This window comes from Marmota flaviventris, chromosome 9 (genome assembly GCF_047511675.1).
Source record: "Marmota flaviventris isolate mMarFla1 chromosome 9, mMarFla1.hap1, whole genome shotgun sequence".
NCBI lineage: Eukaryota > Metazoa > Chordata > Mammalia > Rodentia > Sciuridae > Marmota > Marmota flaviventris.
Genome location: NC_092506.1, coordinates 61,336,121 through 61,346,675, shown reverse-complemented (window position 1 = coordinate 61,346,675; position 10,555 = coordinate 61,336,121). Strand labels below are relative to the sequence as shown.

General features: G+C 44.5%; 1 protein-coding gene and 2 pseudogenes across 1 annotated transcript in view; 1 reads left to right on the top strand and 2 right to left on the bottom strand.

The window, feature by feature from the left end:
- Positions 1 to 3,266: 3,266 nt before the first annotated feature.
- LOC114098649 (U6 spliceosomal RNA) lies at positions 3,267 to 3,365 on the bottom strand (annotated as a pseudogene).
- A 469-nt stretch (positions 3,366 to 3,834) lies between these two features.
- Positions 3,835 to 9,489, bottom strand: LOC139706994 (uncharacterized; annotated as a pseudogene).
- Positions 6,914 to 10,555, top strand: part of Stard10 (StAR related lipid transfer domain containing 10) — a 34,689-nt gene continuing 31,047 nt past the window's right edge. The window contains exon 1 of the mRNA XM_027942863.2: positions 6,914 to 6,991. The gene's annotated coding sequence lies outside the window, so the exon portion shown is untranslated. The remainder of the gene's footprint in view (positions 6,992 to 10,555) is intronic.

Here is a 10,555-nt window from a genome sequence, read left to right as displayed (position 1 = left end):
TGGGGATTGAATCCAGGGCCTTGTGCATGCAAGGTACTCTACCAACTAAGCTATCTCCTCAGCCGCTATTTTATTTATTTTTGTGTGGTGCTGAGGAAGCACTCTACCAATGAGCTACAACCTCAGCCCAATAATTTTGTTTTTCTTAAAATTAGTTGATGCAGGTATGGGAAATGGAGTCCACCATTTGTAGCTGGTCGAGTATAACCTGGTTTATTTGCTCTCTTGGGAGGGCAATTTGGCCACATCTGATAAATACACACACCCTTGGATCCAGAAGTTGCAATCTAGGGCTGGACAGGATGAATGGTTACTTTATCACAATACATCCATAAAAAGGAATCCAGGAGCTTGGGTTGTGGCTCAGTGCTTGACTACCACTGTGTGAGGCTTTGGTTCCTCAGCACCACATTAAAAAATAAGTAAATAAACAAAACAAAAGAATTGTGCCCAACTATAACTAAAAACTAAATATTAAAAAAAAATAAGGAAATCAGCACAATCCAAAGGAGCTAGATCTGGGTGGAAATATATGTCTGAGATACTTCATAATACTGCTTAAAACCCAGCAAGTTTATTTTTTGCTTGATATTTATGTTATGTTTCTAAATGATAACATCAAAGGTTTAGACTGCTGTTTGCAAGTAGTTTTCACAAATAATACCTTTGGGATTGGGTTGGCTTTATTCTCGGTACATGAGAACACAAATAGCATTGTAGCTTCTTTTTTACTTTCCTAGCTTTGGCTTCTCAGTCTTAATGACATCTGAATGTGTTCTATATGAAGTTTTATCAGACAAATTTAAATTTCTGTAAAAAAATTGGTAACAATCTTGGGCAGGGGCTGTGACTCAGTGGTAGTACACTTGCCTGGCATGTGTGAGTCACTGGGTTTGATTCTCAGCACTGCGTATAAATAAATAAGGGTCTATCAACAACTAAAATAACACTAAAAAAATTTTGGTAACAATCTTAAGGCAAATTAACAGTTTATGTTGTTAATTAATTGCCCACCAAATATTATAACTAATTAATGTAGAATTAAAAATGAAATAGCTTAAAAGTGTGAAATAGTTAAAAACATCTAGGGGTTGGGAAGAGTTCATCTATAGCTGTCTTCATCTATTCTGTCTTAGTCTACTATAATAAAATACTTTTATTTATTTATTTTGGTACCAGGGATTGAACCCAAGGATGCTTTACACTGAGCCCCATCTCCAGTTCCTTTTTTTTTTTTTTTTCTTGGTGACACAGGGTCTCACTAAGTTGCTGAGGCTGGGGCTTTGTACCTGTTGTGAGCCTCCTGCCTCAGCCTGTGGGAGAGGTCAGGGAGCTCCTGAAGCCCCCTTTTTAAGGGCACTAAACCCATTCATGACTTAATCACTTCCCAAAGGCTTACCCTCTTAATACTGTCATTGGTATTAGTTCTAGCATATGAAGTTTAAGGGGAAGTCAACAGTCCCACCCTACAAAAGCTCCTATGCCTGAGCTCCACACACATTCACCACTGACTATTACTTTAAAGGTAAACTGAAGCTACGTTTCTCCTCCCACCAAGAGGAGAAACCTGTGATTTCAGCTTCATTCAATTTTGGCTAATGTGAAAAATGCTTTGAAATAGGCAACAAAGGGGAGAATGACCCCATATTATTCTAAAAGAAGCCCCATCAAAGTGTTGTGAACAAGAGGAACACGAATTTATTTAGAAGATGGGATGTGGAGCAGATGAAGTGGCAAGAGGGTCCTTCACAAGGAAGTTAAACCCTCAAGTTGTAGAAGTACGTTTAGTTTCAAGAAGTGTTAGGACTGGGGATGCAGCTCAGTAGTAGAGAGCTTGCCTAGCATGCACAAGATCTTGGATTCCATCCCCAGCACCAGCCACAGAAAAGGAAAAAACAAAACAAACAAACAAACAAACAAAAAAAAAAAAAGTGTTAGAAAACCAAGGACAGCAAGAGGGAAACTTCCTTCCACAGTACTCAGCCTCCTTCCCAGCAGCAGATAGCCCACACCCTGCCCTACCCCTCTGCAGAGATCTGAGTAGGTTCCCTAGAAAAAACTGTCAGGCTTAGCAAGTTCGGATGGCTGTGAGATTTTCAAGGCATCAAAAGGAACTGGGAAATTAATGGACCTAGTGAGGAAACCAACTGGATGGGTCTCAAGAGGAGGGGGAAAGAGGTGGAACCTCCACTATAAGATCCAATTCCTTGTTGAAAGGATGGAACCATAGGGTAGAGCAAATCAGGCCCAACTTCTACTTTCCCCTAACCCCAATCTTCCCAACTTTCTAAGGTTTTAGGACATTGATTAGGTGAAAAATTGCTGATTCTGATGAAATAATTTGAGTACAATGGGTGAGGAGGTACCTGGCCTAGTGAGGATTATCTCCCACCCATTCTCTAGCCAGAAGTGGTCAGTGTCTAGTTCTTACTTGGAACACATCAATGAGTTGTTGTTGCCTCCAACCAAAGAAAAGAGCCAAAAAAAAAAAGATAATTCAGATTTGAACATATTGAGCTTAAGTAACTTGTGGGTCAACCAGAGGGAATTGTCTTCATGAAAGGAGAAAAGCATGAGCTGGGGGTTTGGATGGAAGTGAATGAGGTCATCCAAAGAAAGCCTGCAGAAGAAGAGAGGGCTGTGACAGAGACTAGAGGACACCAATATTTTATAGTGTCCCACCCACGAGGGACAAACCTCACAATTTGATTAAGTCAGGTTTATTGACCCTTTGTAATGAGACAGACAACACACCAAAGGACCCCCATGAGTGTTCCATCAAAGATAAAAGGAAAAGTTACTTTCCTTATTATTATTGTAGGTTTGAGAGAGGGGCATAAATTAGGTAAAGTTTGTTTTTTGTTTTATTTTCATTTCACCCAAAATAGGCACTCATATAAATTTACTTAGTAAAAATTTTCATACATGGGAGTCCAATAACTTGACCAAGTTTGAACTTGTGATATAAAATTCACTACCTGTTTTTTTTTTTTTTTTTTTTTTTTTGTGGTGCTGGTGATTAAACCCAGGGCCTTGTTTATGCAAGGCAAGCACTCTACCAACTGAGCTCTATCCCCAGCCCGCTACCTAGTTTTTAAAGAGAGAATGTTATAGAGAATGAATCCCATTTCTCCAGTTTCTTCCTCAAGGGTAGTTTCTCTAAATGAAAAAGAACAGTTTGACATGATTTTCTGATGATGATTCTACCTAAGAACTTATGAGAATATTATTTCCCTAGATTAATATAGCAGCTTCTTTTTTTTTCTTTTAATATGGACTGCTTCATATGTCATCCTTGTGCAGGGGCCATGCTATCCTCTCTGTATCATTCCAATTTTTAATATATGTGCTGCTGAAGCAATCACAATATGGCAGTTTCTGGATTGAAGAATTATACTTGTTATTTTCCTGGTTGCCTTCTTAGAAACAAGTATACATTTTTAGTACAGCCAACTTTTATTTTTCCATTGCCCCTAAGTTTAAAAATATTCGCATTATAATAGTTCACAGAGTTCTACAGTTAAATAGTTTCAGTCATTTTCTATCATAACCAAGGTAGACTCTTTTTTAAAAAGTCTTTCAGAATCCATTTAAGCTGTCAGCATCATATACGCAGTAAGAACAGCTGCATAGAACCATAAATCTATTTGTCAACCCTTGGAGCTTACTAATACATACATATAGCTAGATATGTGGAAACTCCAGGGAAGTGCTCCAAAGAGGCAGCCCTCCCAATTTTGAGGTGGAGCTGTCATTCACAATGAAAATCAGTCATTCCCTGTCCCTTGTTTATTGTGAGTTTGTGACTTCTCCTGGAAGAGGCCACAACCTATGTCATAGGCCCACATTGAGAGCAGGCTGTGTCCTGTCCTACCCATTCCCACTTTTGACATTCTGGCAAAGAACATACCCCTGGAGGTGATTTTGTGAAAAGTATAACAGAAGTTTCTGTTCAAGGAGGCATATGCAATGGGATTGACAACTGAATTGGCTATAACAGGAGAAAGGCCATGTTCATTACCCACTTGGGTTTATCCTTAGCCCAAAATGGCTGAAAAAGAGTGACACAGGGCTGGGGATGTGGCTCAAGCGGTAGCGAGCTCGCCTGGCATGCGTGCAGCCGGGGTTCGATCCTCAGCACCACATACAACGAAAGATGTTGTGTCCGCCGAAAACTAAAAAATAAATATTAAAATTCTCTCTCTCTCTCTCTCTCTCTCTCTCTCTCTCACTCTATCTTTAAAAAAAAAAAAAAGAGTGACACAGTTGATGGCACAGTCAGCACAGAGCAAAACTCCCACAGTAAAGGTCTGTGACTTGGCAGTGTTATCTCCTGATGGACAGTGGTCCTCTAGTGGCCCATCAGCTTGGTGTGCTGACTGAAGCTGCATGCAGGCCATCATAAAGACCTTGATGTTGATCAGCAACATTATGAGCACTGGGGGCAGGACACAGCCAAAGAAATTAAAATATTGGGGCTGGGGTTGTGGCGCAGCAGTAGAGTGCTCGCCTCGCACATGTGAGACCCTGGGTTCGATCCTCAGCACCACATAAGAATAAATAAGTAAAATAAAGGTTAAAAAAAACAAATTGAAATATATTATATAATTAATGAGGACCACATTCTTAAAGAGCAGCAACTTTCATCTGTGGTTCCATCTTGGGACTTTCTTTACTGTGGTACTGTCTTTACTGTTCCACCCTAGGAATGAAGTCAATCCAAAGCTAAAGGCAAAGACCCAGAAGACAGCAATAACCATCTTCCCCCTGCTCAGGACCTAGTGACTAAAATTATTCACCCAAGTGGGACACAGATAGGTGCCTATCAACAGCCACAGCCAGGAGTTTGAAGGGGAAGCTCTGAGCATGAGCAACAAGCAGGTGAGGAAGACAGCTGCCAAAGTCAGTAAAGCTCAGGCTGATGGTGATAGCAAAGAGAATAACCTTGGCTAGAGAGGGACCAGGAAGTAGTTGGCAGGCACCTGCAGCCACTCAACATGCCCACTACTGTGCCCTCCAGCACAGTGTCTACACTTCCAGCAGCATGACCCAGCACCTCCACCTGGCCTTAGTCAACCACATCTGGACAGTAGGTGATAGACTCAAGCAAACCAGAGCCATGTATAAAGGGGTCAACATCAGGTCTGGACTGCTAAGTGGATGCAAGGTGCTGTTTCCTTGGAAACAATGAAGTTAATATGGGTAGATTTCTTTAGAATTTTATTTATTTATTTTGGCAGCCCTGGGGATAGAACCCCAGGGTACTCTAACCACTGAACTATATCCCCAGCCCTTTTTATTTTTTATTTTGAGACCAGTCTCACCAAATTGCCCAGGTTGGCCTTGAACTTTGATCCGCCTGCTTCAGCCTCCCAAGTGTGTGGGATTACAGTTGTGGGCCACCCAGACTGGTTAGAGGTAGAACACAAGTTCAGAAACCCCTTATCTCAATCTCTGCCCCTGGGTGTAAATTCTGTCTATTTAGTGAGTTAGATCCCCCAGGCAAGAGTTTCATTCTTGTTTAAACAATTCAAACAGCTGTTTCCAATAGCCTATAATTTTAGAAAACAAGGCTGCTCAGTTAAGTAAGGAAGAAGTAGTCACTTAAAGCAAAGGGTTGTTAGGACATTTTTATGGTTGTGGTATGTATTTAGGAAAAATATTTCTTGTTAATTTTACCACCTTCAGGCAGGTGGCGCACGCCTGTAATCCCAGGAGTTCGGGAAGTTGAGACAGTTCAAAGCCAGCTTCAGCAATGGCAAATCGCTAAGCAATTCAGTGAGACCCTATCTCTAAATAAAATACAAAAATAGGGCTGGGCATGTGGCTCAGTGGCTGAGTGCCCCTGAGTTCAATCCCTGGAATAATAATAATAATAATAATAATACCACCTTCTATGTGTCTGTTATTTCAGCCTGATGAATAGCAGGGCAGATTTTTACAGTCCAAACTAATTTTGAAGTTTCCAGGGACAAAAACTGAGGAGGGAGCTGCAAACTGATAAGCACACTGAATGTCAGACCACAAGAAACTAAAACAGGAGCCTCACAAAGGCAGGGGGCAAGGTGACTGTTAGTATACAACAGCCCCAGGTCTGGTTTGCTGAGCTGTTCCATATGGTAACCCTACTGACAGCTATCCACTTAGGCTTACATTAATTAAAAGTTAATTAATAGGGCTGGGATTGTATCTCAGTGGTAGAGTGCTTGCCTAAAACGTGTGAGGCACTGGGTTCGATCCTCAGCACCACATTTATTTATTTATTTTTTTGTTTTGTTTTTTGTGGTGCTAGAGATTGAACCCAGGACTTTGTGTGTGCAAAGCAAGCACTCTATCAACTGAGCAATATCCCCAGCCCCTCAGCAACATATTTTTAAAAAATACAATAAAGGTATTGTGTCCATCTACAACTAAAAAAAAAATACATTAATTTCAAAATGAATTCAATTAAGTACAAATTTGAATTCATGCATGGCATTTATCCACATGTCAAGTGTTCAGTAATCACAGATTAATGGCTATAGTATTGAATAATACAGATAAAGAACATTTCCATTATTGCAGTAAGATGATAATTGAGAGTGCAGTCTCCGAGGAGTGATGGGGAGGGGGCCCTGTGGGAGTTGCAAACTAATGGGTTGTATTCTAAGACACATCCTTAGCAATGTTTGTGCACTCCTACGCTAGCTACGCGAATCCGCCACTCCAGGTTCAGAGCCTGAGGTTCGCTTGCAGAACCCCAGTAAGGTCCCCAAACTCTAATCTCCCAACAGGCGGCGGGTCCTTCTGCGACTCTGACTCCTGGACTTCTGGGAAACGTAGTCTTTACAGCGTTCCAGCCCCAGGAAGGTCCTAGCCGCGAACTACAGCTCCCATGCGGCGGTGCTTTGAGGTTCCGGTGGGATTGACTACGGTCTCGGGTCTGCGGCGGTGGATGCTAGGATCGACGCCTGAGGTTCAGTGGAACGACGACTGAGATGCTGAAAACAGGGTGAGGAGGAGATAGTGATCACTCTGTGCTGCCCGTTGCTCCTAACATCTCCACCACTCTGGAGTTGTGGAGACGCCCCAACCTACGCGGAGCCGACTGAGTCCCCAGGGAGCCTTGGTGACAGAACGGCCACAACCGCTAGGGAGACTGGAGCGCGCAGGCTCTAATCTGAGGAGGAAGAGCCGCCGGGGGGTTCTGGCTAGGCCGGGAGGCTGGAAGCGCACGCGCAAATGCAGGTCCTCGAGGCCTCTGTAAACACTGAAGGGCGCCTGCGCAGTCGGAGCGTCTAGGGATCGACGCGCGGGGGCGCTTCAGCCAAGAGAAGAGCAATTAGGTAGTAATGTAGCGGTCCTGTCATCTTTCTGCAGCCTTTTATGGTTTCCCAAACACAGCCCCCCTCATTGCCTCTCCTAATTAGATCCTCACACTGTACTTTTACAAATGGGACAAATCAAAGAAAGCCACACAGCAAGAGTCCCAGCATCACAGAGAGTAAAGGACCAGGGAAGGACCAAGATTTCAGGGCTCTAATCCAGGCTTTGCCTTTGATTTGCTGTGTGACTTGGGTATTTTTGTTCCCTTGGGAACCTAAGCTTTCTCATTTATAAGTGGATTAGCTTGTTGGGAGAATCAAACGAGATCCAGGGATGAAAATGAAATTCCCAAGCAGTCTATAAAGGCAAAAGATTATTATAGTTAGGTGATTGCAGACCGAGGGACCCATTTCCTCTTTCTACAATTTGCAAAACTGAGAGTGCCAAAAGGGGTAGGGGCTTGCCTCAGGTCCGAGCAGCCTGTGAGCAAGAGTGAAACCCAACCCTCCTACTTTTGGGCCTGGAGCCCTTCTTTGAATCCAAAGGAGCAGTGTGTCTTTGTTGGATATAGGTGTAGAGAAATAAACTGTTTCCCTAAGGGCCTGGGCTTCTGCACAATGGCCTATTGGAGGAGTGTCCTGCTTTGTTGAGGTGACCACCAGAAGCAGGAAACTGAGGAGGATCAGGAGAATCCTGGGGGAAAAGAACAGTGTTTCTGGAGATGTAGAGACCCTGCTTCTTGGGACTTGGCAAAGGTGAGCACAGGAGCCCAGTTGTGACAGATGATGTGTCAGTATTAAGGGGACAGATTAAATAGAAAGGAATGGTAGGACTTGGACTCTGTTTTTGAGCTTGAGAGGCACAGATGACTCCAGTTGGGCCAGTGGCAGCTGGAGGTGATACACCAGCTGGCCTGGGTGGTGAGGAGAGGAAGTGATGCACATTGAGGTGAGGTTGTGGGAGCCACTAGTACAAATGGAAGAGAGGTGGTACCTTGCTACCTGCAGGATCATGCAGCTGCTCAACAGGGAAGTGAACTTTTCTCTGTTGTAGCAGTAGAGCTGGGCTGTACACAGCTGTTTCCCTCTGGAGAGCTCTTAGAGGTTGTAGGGGTAGGTTGAGGTAACAGTTGGGAGATCCTGAGGTTTGACTGCTGTTTAAACCTCCTCAGGCAAGTAAGGCAATTTGGCTATTTATAGAAATAGGAAATCCAAGATCCTCCCCTCTTTCAAGTATCTAATTCTGTGGGCCTTCACTTGCTTCTGTTTTTCAGCCAGGGAAACTGAGACTAAAGAAGAAAAAGGACTCTCTTAAGGACACATAGGAGTTGGGGGACAAGAAGACTAGAATAGGGATTTTTTAACACATAGCAGTAATAATGACATCAAACATTTATTAGGTATCTAATGTATACTCTGAGAAGGGCTTCCTTGGGGTAGCAAATGGAAACCAGGATTGCAGTCAGACCTGCCTGGTTTTTCACCAGCCTTCCCAGTGATTCTGGGTGAGTCACTGCCCCTCTCTGAGCCTCCAGTTGTTCTGTAAAGTGGAGGTGGTAAGCCTTATCCAGGGCTGTCTTGAGGTTTAACTATAAATTAAGTTAAAACCTGTTTAGTGCACAGAACAGCACCAGGCACATAATAAGCACTTAATAAACACTGGCCACTGTTGTTCCTCGGGAAGACAGGTTGAGGCAAGCTGCAAATGGTTTCTCTTCCAGCAGACATGCAGCATCCCCAGGTCTGCCTATGTCCCTGATTCCTCCATACCATGCCCCTCACACTTCTGGAAGCCAAGGGGGAGACCCAGGTCCCCATATTCTCCTCTGGCCTCAGAGCCTGGCAAAGAAAGAGATGTCTCCAGTGTTAACACCTCCACATGCATTCCCCACACCTGAGGCCCAGAGTTGAGACAATTCTTTCCTGAAGTTGTATGTTACATACCTGGACAGACCAGAACTGACCCTGGGATCTCTCCAGCCCCTTCAGGGTAGGGGGTTGTACCTGACTTCTCTTCCCTGCAGGGCAGAAGTCCAAGAAGACTGACAGCAGGTTCTTGACCTGTGTTTCCCCTGAGTGGAGCAGGGATTGGGGGCAAGGAGGAATTTAGGTGGAAAACAGGCCTGCCAGACACCCCACCCCCAGCCCGCCCTGCTTGAAGATGGAAGCCTGAAACAGTGGTCATTTCAACTTTGATCCATGATTCACTAATAAAATTCTGGTTGAACCCCTTATTTATAGAGGAGGAAACAAAAGTCTAGCACTGCCAAGAACTCACTGAGAGCCTCAGAGAGGAGGGAGGATTCTGGTTCAGTATATAGCTTTCTGACTTCAGGTGAGGGCTCTGCCCAGCAGATGAATTGGAGTGGGCAGGGCTTTACTTCACCTCTCCTTCCCCTAGTTCTGCTTTGAGCCAGACCTCAATGTGGCCACCCAACCCAGGCACATGAGCTCTAGTTGGGGTTGAGGGAGTTGGGAATGTGGAGACATCAGGGAAGGAGGGGTATAGACAAAAAGAAGGCCAGAGCCGACCTGGGGCGAGTGGGAGCAGGGAGCTCTTGGTGTGTGGCTCTTGTGGGATTCTGGGGCCTTATTAATCAGTCTGAGGTAGCAGAAGATAAAAATACCGTGGGAGCACACTCCTGGAGGAGGGTAGCAAAGCAGATTCAGGAATGAGTCACAGAGCCCTGGCCCTAAATTTAGAAGGTGCTGAAGGAGGCAGCCTTCCCCTGGGGAAGACTTGGAGATGCCTGCTGACCCAGGGGCACCAGGGATTCAGGGCAGGAAGGAGTGGTTGGCAGGAGTTCCCTGAACTGTAGCACTCCCTCCTATAACTGAGCCTGCTAGAGGCCTGTTCCAGGGGTAGATCAAACCCAGAATGAACCTTAACACAGGACAGAGCCTTCAGTCCCATTCTTAGAGTCCCAGGGAACCCACCCACTCAAACCCTTCACACAGTCCTGAGAACCAGCCTCTGCAGTGAGGACATCTCAGAACCGTGCTGCCCACTGGGTGGGCATGGCCAGGCTCCCTGTGCCGCTTGTGCTGCCATTCTGGTATCCATTTATCAGACACCAAGGAGAGGAGTGTGAATGTAAGAAGCTAATGCCATTGAGTGAAGGTCTCTCAAAGGGGACCCAGCCAGACCTTTTGCAAGCTCCTCTGAGAATTGAGGATGAGGGAGAGGGACAACATGTCATCATATCCACTTTTGCCTTATTCTCAACCCTCCAGGCTCCAGATTAACACAG